Consider the following 26,452-nt stretch of genomic DNA (forward strand, 5'->3'; position numbering starts at 1 on the left):
GACTTCAGGCAATGCACAGCTATGCCGATTATCTTAGATTGTGCCATTTATTCTCCTCAGAGGGGATGAGAATCCTGCTCTTAGGTGGCAGAGGGAATCCCTCTCCTGTCATCCTGATAATGCCTTGTCTCTACACTGTGGGCTAAGCTGATCACCACCGCTGGGACAGGATGGAGCACACCTTTTCTATTAACTGGAAGTCTGAGAAGCAACATGGCAGGATCTAAATGGATCAGCTGTGAGGCATGCAAAGCCAGAGCAAGTGATGCAGTGATCCCAGAAAGCCTTTCACATATGAATAAAACGTTCAAGCTGGGGAGAAAACAGAGATGTTCTGCAAATGAGTCCACTTCTCTTAAGAAAAATGGCTGGCCTTTTTCAGCTTGTGAAGAAGTGGAAATTTCTTTTAAAGAAAAGCATTGATGGAATTTTTTTTCTTTTTGTCTTTTCCAAACTTTTTCCTGCATATGAAAAGGTCAGGTGATTTCTATCCTGTTCTGTACTGGAAATACTCCCAGGTGTACTGGTTCTGCAGAGGGACGGGACAGGGCTGGCATTAACTGCTGCCCGTCCCACACGCTGCAGATGAGAGGCTTCTGGAGATGGCAGAGAATCATAGAATCACTAGGTTGGAAAGGACCCACTGGATCATCGAGTCCAACCGTTCCTATCAAACACTAGACCGTGCTCCTCAGCACCTCATCCACCTGTCCCTTGAACACCTCCAGGGAAGGTGACTCAACCACCTCCCTGGGCAGCCTCTAACAGTGCCCAATGACCCTTTCTGTGAAATATTTTTTCCTAATGTCCAGCCTAAATCTCCCCTGGCGGAGCTTGAGGCCATTCCCTCTTGTCCTGTCCCCTGTCACTTGGTAGAAGAGGCCAGCTCCCTCCTCTCTACAACCTCCTTTCAGGTAGTTATAGAGAGCAATAAGATCTCCCCTCAGCCTTCTCTTCTTCAGGCTAAACAACCCCAGTTCCCTCAGCCGCTCCTCATAAGACTTGTTCTCCAGCCCCCTCACCAAGATGTGGTCTCCCTGTGTGTGGGGCATTGATAACTCCTACAAACCAGAGAAGCTACAGCCCCATGGGTTTGTGGTCACGTTGTGAGGCACACTTGCTTTTCTGAAGGACATGGAGGCACCCAGGAACAGGTTTAGGTTCTTGGCTGCTTGAGCAGGATGGGCCTGAGGACCTTGCTGAGCATCACTCTGCTGCAGGATGTGTGGCTGAGGAGGCTCCCTGCTCTCTCCTTCCTCCCAAGAGGGTGTTGTAGAGGCAGTAACCAAAGCAAGTCTACCCCATATGCTCATCTTTACTTCAAGGTCTATTAAAGGTTAATAAAAAAGAGAAGGAAATCTACACAGGAGAAAGTGCTTAAATACCTAAAATACCAGATACAACCCAAAACTTGAGACAAACTCATTTTCCTGAGAGGAACAGCAGATACAGTCTGTGTGCCCAGGGTGTACCCAGACCTGTCGTCTCTCTGTCTGCTGTTGAACCACATTTAGGGAGGTCTCGTGCTGCAGTGTTGCGGAAGGGAACAGCCCTCGCTTTCCATCCACTGTAGCTGCTTCTGCATGAAAGGCTAATTATGGGCATAAATTCCCTCCCTCCCCAGAAGAGCCTGTTCCAAATGACTGGAATCTAAACCAAAAGGACCTCTATTGATTTAATGTAAAAGGTGTATTTTAACAGAGCTCTTTTTGTTTCAGAAGACTGGCTCGGTCTAGAAGGAAATGGATGGGAAGTGGTACAGGAGCGCAGCGTGGAGGAGCTGCACAGTATCTCTCAATTCCTGGGCTGGCAGCCTAGCCACAGCGACCGTTCTCTGGCTGACAGCTTTACGTTGGATTAGGTTGGTGGCAAGAGGTGCTTAATTTCTTCTGTGCTTTCAGATTTCTCTGCTTCTTGGAACAGCATCTGCTGATGCTGGAGACCAAGTGTCGGCTGTGCTTGGGAGGAGCTGGGGATGCAGAGAGTATTGCAGAGCTGTCTGTGAAGGAGAAGCTGTTTGGATAAAAAGCATTTGCTCCAAGCAGGAGATTCCAAGCTGGTCTGGCTTTAACCTAGAGAGAGAGAGAGGAAATCTTTCTGTCCAATTCAAATAACCTCGGCAGTACTTGCAGTGCACGTTACAAAGCTTGAAACTGGAGTCAACCTGAGGTAGGTCCTGGGTCAGCATCAGTACATGGAGAATAGGAACGCACAGACAAGAACCAGACGCGACACTGATGGATCGTGAATGAGCAGCCAGAACACAGAAATGCTGGGCTTTGTCTCATCACATCCTCCTAAAGTCAGACAAGCAGCCTTCAGATGCTTTATTTTTACTGCAGAGACAGCAGTGGGAAGAGAAAGAGCCCAAGATGTTCCTCTCCGCAATACCCAAGTTACACCACTGACTGTCAGATTTCTGTGCTGCAGTTCTCTTTATATGGATGGATGGGAGAGAAATGAGAGCGCTGTTTTCATAATTCGCAGCTCCTACAATGACTGAAGATGTGGAGAAGAAAGAATGAATCCTCCAACATCTTGAAATGTCTTGTAACATCAGAAAAATGGCATTAAACTCAAGTATGTATGAAACAACAAACAACAAAACACTCATGGTTAAATGTGTGTATAAAAATATACATAAATTGTATCATGGGGAGAAAGGTGTAAGTAAACAGACTGATAACAAATAGTGGCTATAAAAAGGTCATGATGAACTCCTTTCTCCTGGCATTCATTTGCCCAGGCGTTAAAGTCTATAAGTTTGGGAAACTGGAACAAAATGTCTGTAAAAGTGTTTCGGCATGCATGTTGACCTGAGAATTATTACAGAGTGTTTTGACTTTGCATCAACACTGATGGAAGTAGCTAAAGGCTGCGCTTCCGCACTGGTGCTTGTGTCTGGGAAGTCCCAGGAGGTACTGGGAAATGGTGGCTCTGATTTTAGGACAAACAGAAAGCTAGGCAAGAGTGAGCTCAGTGAGCTCCCACCTGCCATATCTCACTCCAGCCTCCACTGAAGCAAGCTGAGACCTCATGGCTTCTTGTGCTGCCAGGAGTCCCTCATCACCCATTTACTGTAAGGGCAACATAAATCTGCGCTGCCACATCTCTTTGGGTTTGTCATAACTGCAGACTCGGGGCCCTTTGTGTGTTCTCTCTGCAGAGATATGGGGGGAGGAGAGGACCAGTAAGAAAATAAATTGTTCCCTTTTACATATCAGTTAATCTGGAATTCTTTTGCAGCTGAAGCGGAGCTCATCTGTCTTTCAAGATGACTCTTGCTGTGTTATAATTGGCTGTAAAATCCAACTGTGCTTTGATTTTCCTCTGCAGTTCTTGCAGGAGGGGTTTTCTTCCCACCCTCCGTTTAGCATCCTTTCCAGATTTCATTCTGATGTGCTCACCTCTCGCAGGCCAGTCTGTTCACTGAGAGTTACGCTTGGAGGTGGGAAGAGGACTGCAAGGAGACATGGATGTTGTTTAGGTTGATCAAAGATGCATAGGCCTTCCTGGGGTGGGCAGTTTGATAGCAGGAAGGTTTATTTGCTCTAGTTACACGAAGAGTTCTATTCATGCTGCTTCTTGCTCCTTAGCAGGGCAGGAGCTCAATAAAAGTTCATCTGTGCCCCAACAATCTGAGTCTTCAGCAAACAGCTATGGGTCCACGCGCGAAAGTCCTGGCAGGAGAGCAAACCCTGTTTTGGAGGATGCACCAAGAGACCTTCATTTAAAGTGGTTCTGAGGAGCCTGGCTGCGGGGAAGCCACTGAGCGGAGAAGAGACAGGGGAGATTTCCAATAGTGACAGGTTTTCAGTGTGATGAAACTGTATCTGTCACCATGTGTGGGTGTCACCATGTGTGGAAATAGTGAGACAAGGCAGAGGAGAGCAAGAAATGCCCCCTCAATGGACTCAGCATCCCTTATGGAGTCCCGGTGGCTGCAGGGGCAGCTCTGCTGAGGAACACCTTGAGCCGGAGACCAGCCCTGGAGCCAGAAGGTATTCATGGGCCACCCAACATCAGCAGTTCGTAGGTAGCCCTGTGCCGATCAGGTAGCTTGGGAGGAAGGAAAGGTGTTCTCCTCCAGTTTTAGTGCTCCCTGGCTCTCAGCTTTCCATTCCTGTCCACAGAAGTGTCAAGAAGGGGCTGGTTTTGTGTTTAACTCCATTAGATGGAGGGTTGTAAACTCAGCCCATGTTAATAGGATACTTGTCTTTCAGAGCCAAAATGAGTGAGACCAGGTAAGAGAGCAGGGTCTCTCACAGCTAAATACTGCTCTATTGTGCTGTGTTTTATATCTGCTGGTAGGAGTGACCGAAAGCTGTGTGGGAATGCGCGTTAAATGTGTTATTTCGTTAAAATGTCACTTTCTCAGGTATCATGTGCTGTATTTGCATGAGGCTTGCGGGCTCTCAGTATGCGGCTGTGGAGAGAACTGGAGCACAGGACCACCCGAGGGCATCCAGCTGCTTCCAATGCAGCCCGCAGTGCGAACTTCCACTGCTGGTCTCGGCATCTGCTGCCACCCGGGCTGGCCTTGGTGGGAAAGCCACCGCGTGATGCAGGAGAGATGTCTCCCTCGTGGGAGAGAAGCATGCTTGAAGAGGGAAGGAGCCCCCTCCAGAAGGTGTGAAGTTCTCCCCAGGTTCGTGTCAATGGGGTGGCTGGATAGCCATGTAGGGCCGAGTCCCACTCTCCTGCCAGTGCTGGGGGAGGAGAAGGTTTTCTTACGCTGTTAAAGGCAACAACATTTTTGGAAAGTGTTGGGTTATTAAGTGCAGATTTCTGTGTCAAATTAAGGCTGAAAATTGCTGAGAAGGGAGGAGGTTTTGTGTGAAGTGTCTAATGCCTGCTGGAGTTCACTTCCAGCTCATTTCCAGAGCCTGCCCAGAAAATTTGTCCCTCATTATTTTGTGCAAGTGCAAAGTGCCCTTTCTTGCATCCAACATCGAATCTGGATTCTTGCCACCCCTTTACTGACTGCGGGCCTCATACCTCCTTATACTTGGTGCTGGTGAGGCCACACTTTGAATCCTGTGTTCAGTTCGGGGCCCCTCGGTACAAGAAAGACGTTGAGGCTCTGGAGCAAGTCCAGAGAAGAGCAACAAAGCTGGTGAAGGGGCTGGAGAACAAGTCCTAGCAGAAGCAGCTGAGGGAACCTGGGGTTGTTTAGCCTGGAGAAGAGAAGGCTGAGGGGAGACCTTATTGCCCTCTACAACTGCCTGAAACGAAGCTGTACCAAGGTGGGTGTTGGTCTCTTCTCCCCAGTAACAAGTGACAGGTTGAGAGGAAATGGCCTCATGTTGTGCCGGGGAGGTTTATATTGGATATTATGAAAAATTTCTTTACTGAAAGAGTGGTGAAGCACTGAACAGGCTGCCCAGGACAGTGGTTCAGTCTCCATGCCTGGAGATGTTCAGAAAATGTGTAAATGTAGCACTTCGGGACATGGTTTAGTAGCCAAGGTGGTGTTGGGCTGATGGTTGGACTGGATGATCTTAGAGGTCTTTTCCAACCTTAACGATTCTGTGAGTCTGTGATTCTGTATCCTTACAGCACTTACTCTGACTGCCTCCTTTTATACTCTTGCACTCGTTGCCCAGGCTGTAGATGCACTTGATCGGGAAAGCTACAAGGTCAAGCATGTCAACCACCAATGCATCCACTTGGTGATGGTCCTGTTCCTTGCTCTGAAGTCCCTGGGTGGTAAAGATGACTAAGAGGACTGTGATACTGCTAAAGTCATTCAAGAAATAGTCATCTTTTGAGCTGTATCTTTTGTAAAGCTTTGGGAGATAGAAATGGAGCATCCCAAGAGTGTTTCTGGACTTGAAAGCAGGGATTACTTGACACGTATGTTTCTTCGTGGTTGACTCTGACTCCTCTGGGGTTGATTGCCTTAGAGGTCTTGAGGCTTTTTGTGCTCTAACAGGAAAAGAGGTGTTGGGTATGGTGCTAGGCTTTGTGTGGTGAAGATAAACATCTGTGCAGATATCTAAAGCAAGAAGCTGAATCTCAGGCATTGGAAGAGCAGCTTATTACTGGACTTGTGAGGGAATCCTGAAGTTATTCTCCCTCTGTACTCGGCACTGGTGAGACCGCTCCTCGAATCCTGTGTTCAGTTCTGGGCCCCTCACCACAAGAAGGACGTTGAGGCTCTGGAGCGAGTCCAGAGAAGAGCAACGAAGCTGGTGAAGGGGCTGGAGAACAGGCCTTATGAGGAACGGCTGAGAGAGCTGGGGGTGTTTAGCCTGGAGAAGAGGAGGCTGAGGGGAGACCTCATTGCTCTCTACAACTACCTGGAAGGAGGTTGTGGAGAGGAGGGATATGGGCTTTTCTCCCAGGGGACAGGGGACAGGACAAGGGGGAATGGCCTCAAGCTCCGCTGGGGGAGGTTTAGGCTGGACATAAGGAAAAAAGTTTTCACAGAAAGGGTCATTGGGCACTGTTAGAGGCTGCCCAGGGAGGTGGTTGAGTCACCTTCCCTGGAGGTGTTTAGAGGATTGGTGGACGAGGCGCTGAGGGACATGGTTTAGTGATTGATAGGAATGGTTGGACTCGATGATTCGATGGGTCTTTTCCAACCTGGTGATTCTATGATTCTATGATTCTAAGTGTGGGCATAAGCCATCCTTAGAAAGGTACCGAAGAGACTTTTTTAATGGACACTGGCAGAAAAGACACCTAAACCAGCAGGGTCACTTGAAAGGGGTGGTGTTAGAGCTGCTATTGAGTGAAAAGGACGGTGCCAACAAGTCTTCTAGGAGAGTGGCTGACCTGCCTCCTGACTGCTGAGAGCAGCTTGCGTGGGAGGCAAAGGACCTGATGCTTCTTGTAAGCATGTTGGAGGAAGGCTGGTTGCCCCCGCGAGCCTTAGGTTTGGGGAAGGATAGTCTGACAGGTTGGCCTGCAGGAGCTTTGCAAGTAACTGTGCTGTGTCCCAGCCTTAGTTTGTGATCTGTGAATATTCCTGCTTCTCAGTTCTTCTGATCCGATGCTGGTACCAGGAATCTCTTTCTTCCATATCCTCTTCTGCAAGCTGGACATCTGAGTTTCCTAACCAGAGCTCAGAGTGAAAGAGAGATTTGTGCTACCAGAAATTAATTTGCGGGAACAATGAGAGGCGCAGCTCTGCAGGGGAGATTTTACAGGGCAGGAGAGAGGCAGGCAGACCCCTCCTTTGGGATCGGGATTGTTCCGTTTGCCGTGTCTGGGGTCCTGAGGGTGGCTTGGGACCAGTGCGGTGACAGGAATGAGGACAGATTAAAGTAAGACAAGTGGTAAATTACCTTTAACAGAAGGGAAAACAGGAATGGCTCAGGGAAGCTGAGACAACATTTCTGGACCAACATAAAGTTTTTTAAACAATTTCCTGATTACTTTGACTGCCTGATCTTACAGCCTGAGTATTGCCCTGGTGTTATTTCTTTTGCATTTCATTTCCTAAGACGTCCTGAAGAGCAGGGAGTGAAACATAAAATAAAAACCTGGCACGTATTTTACAAGCTGTGCCGGCTTCTCCCACAGACCCCGTCAACCCTTTGAACCACAGCTGCTCAGATAGCTGAGGTCACTGGAAAGGCTCCTACAGACTTCAGGGGGCTCTGAACCCAGGCTGTAAGTAGTCACGCAGTTGCAAGCGTGACCAAAAAGCTGTTTTGGTGGAAGAGCTCCCATCGGCTCCAGGAGAGGCTGGGTCACAGCCTGACTGTGGCTCCTGAGATGGAGAAGCCACCTCCCTAACGCTGTCGCCGGTAGCTGCGCTGCAAGCTGGTGGAGCTGCATCAGCTCCTACCACCCACAGCCTGACAGCAAGGGAAGGAGAGACACCTTATTTTCAAGTCTTTTGGGGTGGATCAGGGTTTTCAGCCCATAGCTGGGCTCCAGTTGTCTTCCTAGAATGTTTGTGGCAACTCTTGTACATCAGTTTTTCCTTTATGCTCCACAACAAGAAGTGTGGTTAGAAATTTTTTTTTTTTGAATGGGGCAAGTTTCTTGCCTCAGGCGAAGTGCAGAAATGTGGAATGGATTTGAATCAAGCTTTTTTTTTTTCCTCTTTTGGAATTTTATTTAAAGAAAAAAAAAAAAAGTAGCGCCTTGGGCAAAAGCTGAAGCACGGAAAATTTTATCCCAAAAGGTGGATGCTTTGTGAAATTATGAGCGTGTGAAAACAGGTGGTTAAACTGAAATGGTTTTACAGATTTAAGTACAGAGGGTGCTATCAAAAACCTGTTATAAATCCTGGAGTGAACTCTTCTTGAAAGGCAGAGGTAGAAGAACAGGCCATCAGTGAGTAACCTGAACCACTACCAAACCCACAGGCGGCTCCAACTGGTGAAGAAGCCAAGCAAAATGAGGAGAGGCTTTCTGAAAGTTCACTGAAGGAGCCAAACCCAGGCCCAGGCTTCAATATTTAAACTTAGTTTCAAAAACTGCACCCTGGTGACTGGTGTCTGGCTGGGACAAATTTGACTTGCAGCACCTGATCCAAAACGTGCTTGAGTCAATGGTGAGTGCTCTGCAAGCTTCTCCGAGGGTTGGATCAGAGCCTTAAACGTGCAGCCAGGAGGGAAAACGTAAGGACTGTGCTGCAGTCCACGTTGCACAGCAAAGGAAGGTAGAACTGCAGTGCCCTTTGCTGTGCAAACCAGGGGATCATAGAATCATAGAATAACCAGGCTGGAATAGACCCACTGGATCATCGAGTCCAACCATTTCTATCAAACACTAAACCATGCCTGTCAGCACCTCGTCCACCCGTCCCTTAAACACCTCCAGGGAAGGTGACTCAACCACCTCCCTGGGCAGCCTCTAACAGTGCCCAATGACCCTTTCTGTGAGAATTTTTTTCCTAATGTCCAGCCTGAACCTCCCCTGCCAGAGCTTGAGGCCACTCCCTCTTGTCCTGTCCCCTGTCACTTGGGAGAAGAGCCCAGCTCCCTCCTCTCTACAACCTCCTTTCAGGTAGTTGTAGAGAGCAATGAGGTCTCCCCTCAGCCTCCTCTTCTCCAGGCTAAACACCCCCAGCTCTCTCAGCCGTTCCTCATAAGGCCTGTTCTCCAGCCCCTTCACCAGCTTCGTTGCTCTCCTCTGGACTCGCTCCAGAGCCTCAACATCCTTCTTGTGGTGAGGGGCCCAGAACTGAACACAGGATTCGAGGAGCGGTCTCACCGGTGCCGAGTACAGAGGGAGAATAACCTCCCTGGACCTGCTGACCACGCCGTTTCTGACTGCTGGAGGTAGAAATAGGGTCCTTGGAGAAGAAAGTTGCAGCAAGTTGGAGGTCTGCAGCTGGGAGCCGTAGGGAGGGAATAAGGCTTTGCAGCCAGTATTGATGTCCTTGAAGCTAAAGGGGCTAATTACATCAAGGCTTTGCTGCGCAAGGTGATGTATAAAGACGTGACGGGAGAGGAACCCCATCCCATGCTGATCTTGATCAGCTCAGAAAAAGGGTAGCAGTGCTTTTCAGCTCCCTGGATGGTTTCCAATGAGCACAATGTCTGGCTGTCATTGTCCTCTTTGTGATGAATTGTGCTCCTGCTGGAGTCCGGGGCCTCAGAAACCCACCTTCTGGGTGGACTAAGTTAAAATAAGTAAGGAAATGTATTTGCTTGTTCAATTAGTGGAAAGATCTGATAGTGACAGCCTATTTTTGGTGGGTTATTGTGCTTACACATGTGTATATATGCTCCAAAGGATGTTTGGACTCAGTTTTCTGTAGTGGCAGACTGTCTGTTGTCCTTACATGTCCAGTTTGTTTTCCTTTGCACTCATGAGATACAAAAAAAATCTATTTTTTCCTTTTTAGTCTTATTCTTTCTTCACATGTCCTCATAGAAATGCAGGACTTCTCCCAAGGTGCCTTAGGGAGCCACCTCATCCTAACGCGTAGCCACAGAGCCCTGCCAAGAAGATGCACACTAGGAGTCATCCGCCTTCACGCAGACCTGATGTAGCTCAGCAAGAACCTGGGAAGGAGATGCTGCTCCCAGTCCCTCAACTTCCTTGGGCTCAGCCTCGTCCCACTGAGGTCCATCTGAGGATCAGTGAGGACAGTGGTGGAGAGCAGTGGTGCTCCAGCAAAGTGCCTCACTCCTGACTTTATTACTGCGTGCTGGTTTGCTGCTTTTAGGCTCTCTGAGTTACTAGGAATGAGCTGTTTTCTGTCATGTTACTAAAATCGAAGTGTGATTATGAAGTGTTGTGATATATGGTCTGCAGAGCTTTACAGCTGTGTCTTAAAGGGCTCGTAACAGCAACAAAAGGAGGGCTTAAACTAGAAGCCAGGAGTACAGTCAAATTAAGGAGTACAATGGCAAAGCTAATTAAACCCCATTGGAGAGAAGGAGGGAAGGAAATGACCTAATGCCTGGTGCTGTCACAGGATGGTTACTGCCCAGGGACAGAACAGCGAGATGCAAGCCAGAGGCTGGAGAATCTAGCTTGGGTGATGGGAGATGAAGTCTTAACATCTCCCTCTCCTCAGCCACAGGGCAGGTGGGTGTCCTTGCCTTGTCAGGAAGGCCAGGAGGGGCATGGAATTTGATGGTAGCCTGAACATTTTGATGTGTGGAAACCATTAAAGAGCTCAACCAAGGCAAAGAGTTGCAGCCTGAGGCACTTTGTCCTAAGCGTTTAAACTGTTTCTTTTCAAATCAGACAATAAATCTTTTAATCGCTCATAGAGGAAGTTGCTTAAAAGTGTTTCTCTGTAATTCTTGCTTCATGACAGCTTGGGTGCAGGTTCTGTGCCACCGTAAAGAAGTGTGTGCTGACATCCTTCTGGAAAGTCCATTGGCCAAGAGGCAGTGGGCTCCATGAGAGCCTGCAAGGGCTTCCTCCAGGTCCTGAGCGTGGAGAGGGTAACCAAGCTGTAAAGTACCATGTGCGTGGATGAGAAGCATTGGAAAGATGGTTTGAGATTGGTTTGGGATTCTTTTGGACCTCTCACAGTCAAACCATGAAAAAAATAATATATGAGCATGGCACTCGCGAGCAAGAGCTGGAGCCTTGTCTTTACGAGCAAGAAAGAACTTGTAAGGTTGCCTTTCTCCTGTAAAAGCAGATTGATTTCCTTTGCACTCCAGAGATAAAAATAATGTATTTTTGCCCTCTTTTCTTGTCCTTTCTTCACATATCCTTGACAGAAACACAGGACCCCACCACCGTGCTTTGACCCCTCACAGCGTTGTCTTCAGTCTGTGCAAAGCAGGATGGATCTGGAGGTTTCTCCACCAGCCTCTCCAAGGAGGGCCTTGGACTGCCGTCTGGTTTCGACTCAGAGTAGCATCTCTCATTCCAAGTCCAGACAGACACTCTGAGGTCAGTGTTAAACATGCTGCAATGGGATGGGATGCTCCATTTCAACCCTCGACTTCACATTGTTCTGGAGAGCTCCAGGCCTTTTATTTGTGCCTTGGCTCCAAGCTTGGGTTTTTCCTTCAAACCAATCCAACTGGAAAGTGCTTAGGAACTGCTTGCCTTGCTGTTTCCCATCTCATCTGTTCAACGTGTTTGCCATTCCTTTTGAGTTTTAGGAGTTAATTAGGTGAGTTGATACTTTCAGACCACAGCCATAACTTCAGCACCTGCTGTGGTGAAGGTCCAGCCTTTTGAGATGAGATGACTTCATCCAGGTTTTCTTAGAGGTAAGTAGGAGTGGATGAGACTTTTTTTTTTATTTGATGCCACTCAGCTGAGCTGCTCGACCCAGGTCAGTCCAAAATCCAGATAAATTTAGATCAGACATCAAGTCCTGCCAAAGGCTTGTAGTCAAAACAATAAGAATGCTGGCATGGGAACACAGTAACATTCACTATGTTGGCTTCCTCTCCAGTTCAGCAGCAGATCTCTGTCAGTCTAGGGCAGGCCATCTCCCTTCCATCACTTTGATTTAAATGAGTAGCACAGCACCAGCTTTGTGCATTGTTTACAAGAGTGGAGCGAGGGTTTACAACAGTGCCAGTGGAGATCAATAGTAATCACAGAATGTTCTGAGCTGGAAGGGACCCACAAGGATCATCGAGTCCAACTCCTGTCCCTGCATAGAACGACCGCAGTGTTCACACCATGTGTCTGAGGGCGTTGTTCCCTGGGGAGCTGTTCCAGGCCTCCACCAACCTCTGGGGGGAGAACCTTTCCCTAATACCCAACCTAAACCTCCCCTGGTGCATCTTCCTGCCATTCCCTCGAGTCTTCCCATTTGTCACCAGAGAGAAGAGATCAGCACCTATGCCTCCTCCCCTTGTGAGGAAGCTGTAGATTGTGATGAGGTCTCCTCTCAGTCTCCTCTTCTCTAGGGTAACCAGACCAAGTGACTTTAGCCGCTCCTCATACATCTTCACCAACTTTATGGCCTTCTCTGGACACCCTTCAGTAGATTTATATCCTTTTTATACTGTGGTGCCCAAAATTGCACCCACTACTCAAGGTGGAGGTAGAGTGGGACAACCATGTCCCTCAACCAGCTGGCAACGCTGTGCTTGATGCACCCCGGGACAAATACTACCTGTTTGTCTGTCTGTGGGAGACTTGCTTTTCATATGATCACGTGCAACTGTCTTTCTCCTCCTGTGTTATTGACCTACAGTGCTTTCTGCGTGTTTCGTAAGTGTATTTGGCAGCGTGGCATTGAAAGACTCGTTTCCTGCAGTTAAAGAACAGTCCTTACAGGCTAATTTGTGGTACTGCTAATGCACCATCTCAAGTGAACAGTGAAAGTGTCCTGTCACCACAACGGGTGAGTAACCAGGACAGGTTTTTATAGCTGGCAAAGCTGATCCACCATCCTTTGCGTATGGGAAAGCTAATTTGTCCGTATTTTTTTTTTCCCATGTCTGAAATGACTCGGAGCCTTTCGTCTCTATTCTGGAAGGATGTAATTTTCAAGGTGGTGAAACCTTACAGCAGCAAGAGCTGAATAAGTTCACAGAGAGCTAATCACACCTACTTGCAAGACCCCATGCTCCCAAGTAACAAGTGATAGGATGAGAGGAAATGGCCTCAAGTTGTGCCAGGGGAGGTTTAGATTGGATATTAGGAAAAATTTCTTTACTGAAAGAGTGGTGAAGCATTGGAACAGGCTGCCCAGGGCAGTGGTGGAGTCCTCATCCCTGGAGGTGTTCAAAAACCACGTTGACCAAGTGCTTCAGGACATGGTTTAGTAGGCACAGTGGTGGTGTGTTGATGGTTGGACTTGAAGATCTTAGAGGTCTTATCCAACTGTAGTGATTTTATGATTTACTTCTCCTGATTTAATGATGAAGAGGAAAAGGAAGGAAGAGGATGTTTCTGACAAAGGATCTGGCAGCACAGCAAGTGAATTAGGGCTGCTTTGAAGGCAGTGGCCAAGCAACCCAAGGCAATTAGGAGCACAGAAGCAGCAGCATGTGACTCAGCTTGAAGACTCTGTCTTCTCTTAAGCTGATGAACTGTCTTTTATTAGGACAACTACTGCCATCAGAAATTTCCAGCCATGCTTTTCTTCAAGGACCATGCACAAACCCAGGCTACGTTTCCAGCTGTACAGCTGGCCACTCTTCTGGAGGCCAGAGTCTGAGGACAAATGACTCTACCCTTGTACCTGTGCCTATTTGCACACCTCTTGTCACCGTCCCACGTCCTAATGCATCTCCTTTGCTGCACTGGGATCAGGGTGCAGAGGGGCAGACCTTATTTCAAGCATCTTAGAAGAAAACCAAGTGCAACACTCCATGTGCAGATTGGAAAAGGCCACACATGCTTTGCGCTGGCAAGAGGCCACTCTGGAGTGTCCAATTCCTTGTCATTACATAGAGAAAGAGCTGCTTTTGCCTTCCTTTGGCCTTCCTAGAAGCTAGGCCCTTTTCCTCAAAGATGCTCTCCTCTCCGAAGTGACCTGGTGCAACTCCTCCCATCAGTGGCCTGCGGATGCAAGGCAGAGAAAGTCTTTCCAAGCAGGACATCACCGTGCTGGTACGTCAGTCTTTTCACTGGGGTGCTGCTCTTCAAGTCTACTCTTTCATGATGATGAGGCATAGAGCAAAACCTGAGCAGGATGAGCTAAGTGCTAAAGAGTATCAGAGAAGAAAAAGCTGATTTACAGCCTCCAGCAGTAGGGAGATAATAGCTTTTCGCTCACCTTGTGTTAAAAGTCAAAGCTACTGAAGATCTGGTGTGACCAGAATCCCAGGCAGAACTCAAGTAACGTCTCCAGACAGAGACAGACTTGTGCCAAATGGAGAGCAGCCTGTGTTCTGCAGAGAAGAGCCAGACAGGACCAAGGAGCCGGAGTGTGCTTGTCCCTGTAGTCTGCACTCAGTCACCCAGCGTAACATGGATTCTTTCTTGGCAGGGGACTGAAATGCTGCTGATTGCTAACTCTCCAATGTTAGGATGAAGTTAGAAAGTGAAATGATAGGTAAAAGCTCCAGAAATGAGGAGTTTAAGGGTGACAAACTGACTGTGGGCTGGAGTTTCCAGCTGTCTTTGCCACTTACAAGGGGAATGAAATAAACACTCCAGCCTGACCAAAGCCCCTCCTGGAGGATACATTTCCTGGGAACTCTCACTTTGATGGCTGTGAAATCCATAAAGTTTTTCTTCTTATATCTGGGAAACTGCAGTCAAGCTCCTGTGGGGCTGTCCCTAGTTAAATAAGGGACAGTAAAAATAACAAATACAACAGCAGCATGGGCACGTAAATCAACACCTGGAGTGCCTGTTGAGGTACGATGCCTCCTTCTACAGGGGGATGTCTGTGAAGGAGTCGTTCTGCAAGCAAAATCCAGTCACAAGGGAGGAGGCAAAGTCCCATGAAGATACTACTCACAAATCCATCAGCAGTTTCATTTCAGAAGAGATACAAGGATTTAACGGGGCTGTCAGCAGCATTCTTCAGGCCACACTGCTGTATAAAAGAGAGTGTTAGAACCTGGGACTTAAACTAAACAGATTTCCTATAGGAAACACACACAAAATTACATTGCTTCTAAAGTTACTTTTATAGACATTTTCCCTGAGAAATATTTCTCCCTGGAAAAATAAATTCACAGGATGTAATTAAAACAGTTATATGTGTACACTGGACTGGCCCCTTTAAGTGCTTCACCAAATGCACCACTAATAAAGGAATGAAAGCCAGCTTTGTTTAAATCTATTAATAACAATACGTATTAATTATAAAATGAGACATTGTTCTTTTAGTTTATGGTTATGAAAATGGCTTTTAATAAGGCTGAGACTGGAGTATTCAGCTTTTTAGTTATCTGCGCTGTTAAAAAGGCTTTGAAAATCTACCATAATCTGCTCCTTTTACTTGTCAAACCCTGAGCAGATAAAGGCGATGGGTATCAGATTCCATACCCCATAGATTCTGGTGACAACCAGATGTAGTTTTTCTGCCTTTCTTGCCATTTACTTTTTTTTTAGCTTTTGTTTAAAGAAACAAACAAAAAAAAAAAGACAACTGCATTGTATTAGAATTTCCACGCTTTGAGGAATGAAGCCTTAAAAGGTTTGTATTGATCCATCTCTGCATTGTGCAGGGTGCATTGGTGCTCCCAAATCTACTCAGATAATTAAGAATAATAATTATCTCTGGCCCCCAGCCTGCCACCCAGGCCAGTAACGTGTGGCAAATCTACTCACTCAGCTTTGCAAAGCTCCCAGGCTACAACACCCCTCTTCTCTCTGCAAAAGGCTCCTCAGGGGCGCGGAGATGTTGCAGCCTGAAGCCAGGTGGGGGATAGCTTTTTCCTTATGTGTTTTCCTGGTTTTGGAGGAGCTTTGTGAAGCATCAGGAAGGGAAGGCAGCCTGCTTGATCAGTATTTATAGCCCAGCTAAAATATTCTTGAGAGGCTATGCTGTCTTTCCTTCCCACTTCTCACACCAGGAGGACTGTGTAACGTGACACTCCTGACCTTAGGAAGGGATGCTGCTGATATTAAAAGTAGGCTGAGATAAACCTGACCTCCTAGAGATGTTTTTCATGTTGTGGCATCTTGCAGTGTTCCCACTGCTCCTGCAGCTTCAGTGGGGCCGGGAGGGGGTCATCGCTCTGTCTGTTCAGGGAGTGATTTAGAGAGCCAAGGGGAGGCAGTTGCTGGACTCTTGCAGGAGGGAATCAGCACCGTGGCAAAGAATCATAGAATGGTTTGAGTTGGACGGGACCTTAAAGATCATCCAGTTCCAGCCCCACTGCCATGGGCAGGGACACCTCCCACTGGGTCCAGTTGCTCCAAGCTCCATCCAACCTGGCCTTGAACACCTCCAGGCATGGGGCAGCCACCACTGCACTGAGCAACCTGTGCCAGTGCCTCTCCACCCTCACAGGAAAACATTTTCTCCTGATCTCTAATCTAAATCTTCCCTCTTTCAGCTTAAAACTGTTCCCTCTTGTCCTGTTCCTGCACTCCCTGACCAACAGCCCCTCCCCAGCTTTCCTACAGCCCTTTTCAGTACTGGAGGCTGCTCTTCTCCAGGCTGAACAATCCTAACTTTGTCAGCCTGTCCTCGTAGAAGAGGTGCTTCTCCCTTGGATCATCTTCATGGCTTCTTCTGGACTCAGTCTAACAGATCCATGTCCTGCCTGCCTGTCTTCTCTGAGTGCTCCTGTGCATGCCATTGTTCATGTTAGAATTTGTTATACTTGGTTAGGTACCATTTGTTTTTCATTTAATTGGTTCATTTCTCCTTTTATTGTTTCTTAGTAGGAACAGAAGCCAAAAGCTAAAATTACACTTTTATACCTGTGGATCTGCAATATGGGTTTTTTTACTGCTATTATTGCTATTGCTATATTGCTGTTCTGATCACCAATGAAACATTTCCATGTCCTTCAGGCAGAACTGGCTGTATTTTCTGTATCTCCATCAAGCAGAGCTGGTTGACGTTTCTAATGCATCTCCAGTCCAGGATCTCTTTTTTCTGGGGAGAGGTAAGAACTTGGGGTTGATTTATAGAATAATAGAATGACAGAATGGTTTGGGTTGGAAGGGACCTCAAAGATCATCCAGTTCCAAGCCATGGGCAGGGACATCACCCTCTAGATCAGGTTGCTGCAAGTCCCATCCAGCCTGGCCTCAAACACCTCCAGGGATGGGGCAGCCACCACTTCTCTGGGCAACCTGTGCCAGTGCCTCACCACCCTCACAGGAAAACATTTCTTCCTAAGATCTCATCTAAATTTCCCCTCTTTCAGCTTAAAACAATTCCCCCCTGTCCTCTCCCTGCACTCTGTGATGAAGAGCCTCTCCCCAGCTTTCCTGGAGCCCCTATCAGTACTGGAAGTCCGCTCTGGTGTCTCCTCACAGCCTTCTCCAGGCTGAAGAAACCCAACTTTCCCAGCCTGTCCTCATAGGTGAGATGCTCCAGCCCTTGGATCATCTCCGTAGTCTCCTGTGGATTTGCTCCAACAGATCCATGTCCTTCCTATGGTGAGGACATACGTTAAAAGAAATGTTGCAATACTTGAGGGAGGAGAGGGAAACTGTGAGAGGGATTATCAGAGCAGTCAGTGTTATTTCTTTACTGGAAGCTGACTTTTGGTAACTGAAACATTTTAAATGGCCTCTCTGGAGCCACTTCCAACAAGAAAAAAAATCCAAAACAAACCAAAAATGAACAGGGTTTGATCTGAAATAGCTTGAAACAGAAACCTCTTCCCTGGAAAGGTCTGGGAGCAAGGGGAGGTGGTTAAATGTGTGGAGTCGAGAGTCAATTTTCATGCCTTAATTAGCTCTAAACCCCTGCGCCCTGCCACCGCGAGGGAAAGCCAGGCCAGGGAAGGCCGCCCGCGCGTCGCTCCGCAGCTGCTCGGCATCGCCGCATCGGAGCGGGGAAAACAATCGGGGAAATGTTTTATGTTCACACTCCACCTCGGAGGTAGGCTGGTGTCCAGAGTGAGCCGTAAAACAGGCAGAAATGCCGCCGGTTGGAAACACACTCGTAATTCTTGTGCCCCTCTTTCCAAAAGACACCTTTCTTCGTTTAATTGTTTTAAAACCGCAGCATGTTCACATTGCCCTCCGCAGAAATCACGTCTGAAAATGACTTTGTAGTTTCTTTTTTTAGCCCTGGGATTCGAGCAGGGGGGTTGTTCTCACTTTGTTTAGTTTCCTTAAATCCTCCCCCCTCACCGTAGCAGCCGGGGGCTTCTTTCCCCCTTTTATTCTCCTCGGGCTCAATTCAATAAACATGCATCCGGCTCCTTCGCAGTCGTAGCCTGGCTTAATGAAATTGTGCTAGGCACTTCCAAGAGAAGGATGTTTATTTTTCTCTGCTGATTCAGTTAGACTGGCCCAGGTCTCGCGTGCACGGAGAGCCCCTCTATAAAGAGACCCCTGTGATTGCAGCGGGGACTCTGTGTCAGCCCGTAAGTGCCTGCACTCACTCAACACTGGGATTCTCTTACTGCAGAGCTGAGGTGTGTGCGGGCGGCTGTATTTTCTATATACAATGCACAGGGAAAAAAAGAAAAAAGCAGGCTAAGAGCACAGTGTTAAGGTGGGAAAGTCAAGCACTCGCAAGGCAGATATAGCTAGAGCCGTCTGGAGAGCAGGCTTAATTCATCTGTTTATGTGAGCACATTATGAAACGGTCTCCTATTTTTGCGTAGTCCCATGCTTGTTTTTCAGTTAATGGCACTTTCTAGCTTTTGCCAGAACTTGCTACTTCCACAGCCTGCTTTCTTCACAGACGTCCAGCACTGGAGATCGTGATGCCTGTTCCTAACTGGATGCAGCGGTGAAGTCAAGCATCTCCAAAAGCGCAGCCTCTGAAGGAAAGTGGAGGTGTGGACGCTACCATGGGTGACTCAGTAAGCCTTTTATCACTAACGCAGGTCTGTGAGTTTGTTGCTTAATGCTGGTGAGACCAAATTTCATGCAGACCTCATTTGAGAGAGAAGTCCTATTCCAGTCACTGGGAGCTGCACCTTTGGGCCTGGATCTGGACTGCCTGACGTGCCTTCATGGGTCAGACTAGATGATCTTTAAAAGCCCCTTCCAACCCAAACCGTCCTATGATTTTTATGAACTATTCACTGTATGACTTCTCTGTGTGGCAGGAGAAAAACACTAGTTTGGGACATTTTACGTCTTTGGAGTGAAGTAAGAAAGCCCAGCAATGTGCAGTGTGGATGCACTGATGCAGAAAAGCCAGAAGCATTCAAATGCCAGGAGTTCAGTGTGATTCCTGCTCCCTTTGGGCTTGGCACTGTACTTGTTCACAGAAGAAACCATGTTCTTTGCCTGACAGACCTTCAAGCAAAGTCAAAAGGCAGAGAAAGTGTCATGCCAGCATTGCCAGCAATAAGCATTAGGAAATCGGGAGTCAGGTCTCTCTGTTAGTTCCTGATCTGAATGGATTTTACAAAGCATCAGATTAAAACCAATCCGTGTGTCCAGTTCTTTCATTTTTGCCTTCCCATTCACAATTTCAAAGTTTTCAACCCAATGATAAGGTCCCCAGTATGTATTTGAATGAAAGCTGAGTGCCTTTTACAGCATCTCTGGCTCTTTCTATGGCACAGGGGTTAGGAAATCCTCATCTTCCCATTAAGGGGAGGACACGGTGGCTCAGAGAGCATCAGAGATCATGAAGCACAAGGCAGAGGTGGGGACTTAGATACTAAGTAGGAGTCTGCTTTCTTTTCACTTGCATTGCCCTCAGCTGCTTAAACCACAGCCTTGCCTTGAGACGAGCTGCTCTTGCTGCTTTGAGTTCGATTTGCTTCCCACTGATGCAAATGTTTGATGGTTATGAAAATACGGAAATTATTCCTATAGTATTAGGTTCTCCTCCTTTTGGATCAGCAAAATTCAACCAAGTGTTTCCACTAGGGCAGCTGCTTCTCCCTTCAGCCGAGGATGGAGACGATATGGAAAGGGCTGGAAAGGGTGTCCATCCATAGACAGATCACTCTTAGCTGATGAGTAAGCTGATGGTAGCTCTCTGGTGGGCACACCTGAGTGTACAGCAGATTCTGTTCCAGAAGAAGAGAGGATGAAACTGATTGACGAACTGTAACTTTGAGCAAAGATTCTGATCCTATCTGTTGTTGTTTAACATTTTAAGAACAGGAAACATTTTCAGATGAGACTTGTCTCCTCTGCATTACACTCTGTTGGTGATAAAGAAATCCCCAGGCCTGTACTGGACCTTTCCTTTGCTAGAGACGATCTACAGCCTTGCTGTAGCTTATATGAAAGCATTGGTGTTGCCTTGTATTTCATATTTTTGCTTAGGAGCTTATACATAATACATTTTCAATGTCTTCAGCAATCGTGCCAATAAAGTGAAGGACAAACATTCCCATATCATCTAGCAAATTGTGTCACAGTCTCTTCTTTGCTCAATTTGGGGATTGATTTTGGTCCCGCTGGAGCCAGCATCTTATCTAAACCTAACTGAAATAGATATTTAAAAAATTGTTCTCACAAGTGCAAGTAGTCTGTTTGGTTTGTTGAAGGAAATGTATGAAACAGGGAAGGATTTCCGTTGTCAGGTTTAAGGAATGGTGAAAGGAATCAGAGCCACGGGTCGAACAGGGAAGGGAAAAGCCACCAAAGGCTGGGCATTAGGCACTCGCTGAAGCCGGGTATCCCATCCCACATCACCTCTACTTATTGTTTTAATCCATAGTCCTTGGTGCTGGATAGACCTCACTGCAGTAGGAGTTCCCCTCCTCATTTCCATGCAGATATACTTTCCATAACTGATTTATTTTCCTCTGATCATTTAACAGCCAGGGCGCACACACATTTAACATGCTCCTAACTTTCCCATGATCCCTAACTTCACAAATGGAAAACCCTCTGGAGGCTTTAGCAGTTTGAGCACAGTATCTTTGGGATTTTTCGACACTGTGAGCAAACACAGGCCACCTGCCTGAGGATGAAACCTGCCCCATCTCGTTGTTTGGTGGAACCTGTCCACTTCTCCTCTGTGAGAAATGGGGTGTAGCCCTGGGTGCAAATTCTACTGTGCAGAGGCTGAAGACAGATTTGCTCAGGGCCACGGAGTGAAGTGCACAATGGCCAGACTCAGAGAAGTATTTTGCACGTGCGTTGTGTATGTTGGAAATGAACTTTTCTCCTCCCCAGCTCTTACAGCTCCTTTTTCTCCTGCTCTTGCTTTCCCTCAAGGTATTTCTTCTGATGATTCCACACAGGTGGTGAAAGAAATCGTTCAAAGGGCAAAAACGAAGGGGGAAAAAAGCTTTCCAGTTTTATTTTCTCATCAAAATCTGAATATTTTCTGAACAGAAAAAATAGCAAAAAATGTAAATAAACCTCTTTTGTCTGCAAATTCCCTGGTGGGAGTGGGGGAGGTTTGACTGAAATGTTCCTGCGTGACTCATTTCTGGGCAGCTCATTGCCATCAATGGAAACTTGTCCTCAGCAGATTTTATGTTATTTTCTAACCTGCCTGCAAGGAGGTGTTTCGTTTGTTGACTGAGGTAAAGGAGGCGCCTGCTTCTCCTTTCATGTTCCCACATCTGCCATCAGAGGAAGGCTCCAGATGACCATTTCTCCAGGAAAACGGTGATAAAAACTCCACTGGTGTTTCCCTTGCCGTGTGCTGGGGATGTCTCTGATGGTGCCTCAAGCTGTTGATGACGATGGCCTGATCACAGCAATGCACCCGGGAGAGTCAGTTTTGGGCCCCTGAGTACAAGAAGGACATTAGGCTGCTGGATCATGTCCAGTGAAGGACAATGGAGCAGGTGGAGGCTGTGGAGTGCGGGGCTTATGAGGAGTGGCTGAGGGAACTTGTGTTTGGTCTGGAGAAGAGGAGGCTGAGGGGAGATTTTATCACTCTCCACAACTGCCTGAAAGGGGGTTGTGGTAGGGTGGGTTTTGGTCTCTTCCCCCGGGTAACAAGCAATAGGACAAGAAGAAATATCCTCAAGTCGCACCAGTGGATGTTTAGAAAAGGAAAAATTTCTTTACCGCAAGAGTGATTAAGCATTGGAACAGGCTGCCCAGGGAAGTGATGGAGTCCCCATCCTGCAGCTGTTTAAAAAACACGTAGATGTGGCACTTTGGGATGTGGTTTGGTAGGCACGGAGGGTGTTGGATTGGACTCGATGATCTTTGAAGTCTTTTCCAATCTTTAATGACTTTATGGTTGTAAGCACGCTTGCTCCATGAGCTGGGGACCTGTGGCCAAGGTATGTGCTCCATCTCCTCTCACACGCTGGGCATGCCTGAGGCACTGGACTGGTGTAAGCCCTTCCTTGGGTCCTTTGTGCTTTGAGCTTGGCTTTCCTGAGGAGTTCCTGCAGGATAGTACTGGGCGACTGAAAAAGGGTTTCTAGAGCCAGAGGCTTTCGTGGCCTTAACAAAATTAAGTTTAGGAAAACAATGAGAAATAAGCATGAAATTCCTCTCTCTCTCAGGTGGTGCCACAATGTTTTTGGGAAGACTGTAAGATGATGATTGTCCTGTCTCCTTATAAACAGTCACCTGCTGGTCAAGGCTAAAAATACTAAACAGCAAGCATCCAAGGATCAGAGATGTGGCATGACCCACACCTCTCTGGGTACAATCAGTATGAAATACATTTTTTGCCATCTTTTCTTTAACGGTGTCACTGTATGGTAAAGCCAGGGTAAACATTCCTTTGGGACAGTGTTGGGGCAGGTGAGGTGTTCATGACCTGCCAGCACCCACATCCAGGCTGCTGGTTTTATCTGTGTTTATCTTGGTGGTTCTTTACTTGCATTTAACCCTCTTTCCTCATTTGCAGGACTGATTGAACCAGCCTGCTGCGACCAGCAGGGTCACCGTCCATCGTCCATTCATTTTGTGTTGCGCTGAAGATGAGGGATGGGTGGGATTTTCTCATCTCTGCCTTTCTGTGGTGTTACAGCCTCCACTTCACGTCACGTCCTCCACTTTGTCGTGGTCAGGATTGAAGGAGCAGAGTCCTGGACACCTAATGGAAGGTCAAACTACACCAAAAATATAGCTGATGCTTCAGTCCTACCTCTTTTCCCTTAAGATGGTTGAATTTAGGTATGTCAAGGCCCATTTATAGCATAATTAACTTATTGGACTCCAAGTGACCTATCTGTGGTTTTGTCTGTGATCACAGCCCCAGTCCTCATGGCAGTCCCGTACGCTGGAATTTAGTTCTCCGCCCATCTCTCATTTCTGTTTTCTGCTGCAGCCCCTTGATAATGTACATTTCTGTGTCCACTTTAGAAAATACACAAATTCTACACAAAAATGTTGAACTGTGCTAAGACTAGGGGGGGGCGGGGGATGTTCCCCCCCTCTCTTTCCCCACAGATGCATTTATCACCAGGGCAACTTAACTTTAGAGTTCACTACAAATTCAAGCTTTTGGCTTAGATCCAGGAAGGGAGAAGTTTTATAGACTGAGCTAAGCGTGAATTACAGTTATGGCTACAGCATTTTTTTTCTTTCTTTCTTTCTTTTTCTTTCTTTCTTTTTTTTTTTTTAAATGAACAGCTTGACTGTTAGTCTGGCACCGAAGCAGCTACAAATGCTAAGTATTTCATAATGCAGCTTTCTTCTGCTGCTTGGCAGGTCTTGGAGGAACCTTGGGGGATTTAAAAGGTGGTGCCTCTGGAAAGGGCGTTGGAGATGGTGGTAGTGGTGGGATTAATCACTTGTTTTAGCGCCAGGTATAAATAATTGTGCTTTTCAGTCACAGAAGAGAGAACCCCACCTGGCTGCAAGACTCTCAAGATGTCCTTGTTACTCCAGAAATGAGAGAGAAGAAGGTACATTGCTCTTCCTGGGCTTGTGCTGTGCAGTCTGGCTCCAAATGCAACCGCTGGCTTCCTTCCAGGAACTAAAAGCAGTGGGTTAATAGGAGATCACCCCTGCTCTCTCTCTTCTCCTCTAACATGTTCAGGTGAGACAGACCTTCTGGATCCGCAGAGGGGGCTTTCACAGCACTGAAATTGGAAACTCTTGCTTGCAGTAATCCCCGTGACAAAGTGCAGAAAGAAGGGTTAAGCCATGGGTCTTCATACGTCTGCACCCTGTGGTCTTAGCATTCTGAGCGCACACTGCTCACAGGGGCTGCCACCCTGCAGAAAGGAGACCACCCTGGGCTGTGGGACTGCTGGCACGGGACGCGGGAAGGTGGCCTGTACAGAGAGGAGCAGGTTGGAGGGTAGGTCCCATGGGGCAGGGACTCTCTAGTGGTGAGAGCCCAGTAGATGGGCTAATTCCAATATGAATAGTGCTTAATGGGAATCCAGAACCCTGTTTTCAGAAGTGGGATGGGGTTAGCATGGGCGAACTCCCTGTTTCACTTGGAGAACGAGGAGCACGGTTGGGAGAGGATGACAAGTGGGAGGATGTGTCTGCTAATCCTAGAATCCTAGAATCCTAGAATCATAGAATAACCAGGTTGGAAGAGATCCACCGGATCATCGAGTCCAACCATTCCTATCAAACACTAAACCATGCCCCTTAGCACCTCGCCCACCCGTGCCTTAAACACCTCCAGGGACGGTGACTCAACCACCTCCCTGGGCAGCCTCTAAGAGCGCCCAATGACCCTTTCTGTGAAGATTTTTTTCCTAATGTCCAGCCTAAACCTCCCCTGGCGGAGCTTGAGGAAGGGTATCCGTGAACATTAATGAATGTGGTGGGATGGTAGAGCTAGCGGCCTATGGCTGAGGGCTCCACTGGAAAACCAGAAGGAGTTTCTTTTTTTTTTTTTTTAACTTTTGTCTTTTTCAGTGTTAGGGCCTGGAGAAAAGGTCTTGCCTAATGAGCGAGTCGGTGTATGTTGGCTGTGCTGGATTACTGGCTATTTTTAGATACTGGAAGCTCTCCTTGAGAGAGTCATTGGCCTCTGTTTCTGGATGGATCGGTTTTCCAGCAGGGTGGAATCAGCGCAGCAGTCCGAAAGGCCACCCACAGATAAAGAACTGTTGGCCAGGGAGGGAAGAAGGGCCAAGTCAGCTCACCTGCCCTGGCTACTCATCCCTTGTGGTGGGCCTGGCCAGGGCAGGCATCGAGAAGAAATATGCTCCATGCTCTGAGACAGTGAGCCAGGAGAACCCAATTCCTCTGGAGCCTGGCTGTCTTATGCTCGTGGTGGGTCTGCCTGGGGCACCTCAAAAAACTGCCTTCTGCATTTTTTAGAAACAGTCCATGGACTTTACCGGTGTTGCAGTTGCAGGAAGCATTCGCTGATGAGTATCAGGATTATGGGATGAAAAAAAAAACAAACTGGTTCAGGAGACAAACCACTGCTAGAGGTTTATATAGTGACAGTTTATATAGTGACAGGATGAGAGGAAGTGGCTCACGTTGCACCAGGGGAGGTTTAATTGGATATTAGGAAAAATTTCCTTGCTGCAAGAGTGGTGAAGCATTGGAACAGGCTGCCCAGGGTTGCGGTGGAGTCACCATCCCTTGAGGTGTTCAAAAAACATGTAGATGGGGCAGTTTGGGACATGGTTTAGTAGGCACGGTGGTGTTGTGTTGATGGTTGAACTGGATGATCATAGGGATCTTTTCCAACTTTAATAATTCTATGATTTTAGAGAATCTAATGGGATCTGATATGTAAAAATGTTCTGCCTTACATTGCAGCGTGTCCGTGAGCACATAAAAACATAAATATGTGGATGAGGCAGAAGAGAGTGGCTAAAGGGAGGCATTTTCTACAAGAACTGAATGAACTTTGAATCATGAGCAATCCAGACCCTGGCCTTCCAGCTTTGTCTGTTCCGTTTACCAGCGCTGGGGCTCTGTTTTGTCCATGGGGACAACCACCATATCACAAGTAAACACTGCTGCATCCTCTGCTCCCCTTTCTTGCCTTTACCCACGGGAGAAGAGCAAAGCATCACATCCAAATGACACAGTGAGTAAACAAATCTATTTTAAATTGTTGTGAGCAAGAATGCCCTGTTCCTACGAGCTTTGGAAACTGGCATCGTGTTCCTGCTGAAGGCACTGAAGTACAAAGGTTTCTGTTCCTTGGGCACACAGGCACTACAACTTTTGGTCAGGAGCCAAATGTATGAAAGCCTGTGGACTAACATGCCTTTTTCCTCTGGATGAGACCTCGTTGCTGGCCAGCAGTCCAACACAGTGCTTTGCAGCTGGAGCAGCTCATTAAATCCAACCACATTAAATCTGTAAGGGCTGCAGACAATGTAGAAAGCAGCTCTGGTCTGTCTTGCGCTATCGTCAGGCACAACAACCGGGAACTGAGATGTACATGGTGAGCCGGCACAGAGCGGGTCACATGCAGCCTCTGCAGCTGGATGCTGTTGTAGATTGGGGTTAGAAACAAAGGAAGGAATGTGCCGCTCACAGAGGAGCCCATTGGAGGGTGGTGAGTCTGCTCCGTGTCCCAGGGAACACAAGATGCTTGTGAAATCAGCAAAGGTGTCTCCTAAAGAGTGGGAGATGGGTAGGCAAGTCCACCTCAGAGCCCATCCCAGTCCTAGAAAGCCTTTCACAA

General features: G+C 47.4%; 1 long non-coding RNA gene across 1 annotated transcript; it reads left to right on the forward strand.

The window, feature by feature from the left end:
* The first annotated feature begins 3,850 nt into the window (after window positions 1-3,850).
* LOC138722471 (uncharacterized) lies at window positions 3,851-25,613 on the forward strand. Its single transcript, XR_011337707.1, has 4 exons — window positions 3,851-4,001; window positions 11,151-11,651; window positions 16,829-16,919; window positions 25,573-25,613. It is a non-coding gene; the product is annotated as an uncharacterized lncRNA (long non-coding RNA).
* The last annotated feature ends 839 nt before the right edge of the window (window positions 25,614-26,452 follow it).

The sequence above is a fragment of the Phaenicophaeus curvirostris genome, chromosome 7, assembly GCF_032191515.1.
Source record: "Phaenicophaeus curvirostris isolate KB17595 chromosome 7, BPBGC_Pcur_1.0, whole genome shotgun sequence".
In the NCBI taxonomy this organism is placed as follows: domain Eukaryota; kingdom Metazoa; phylum Chordata; class Aves; order Cuculiformes; family Cuculidae; genus Phaenicophaeus; species Phaenicophaeus curvirostris.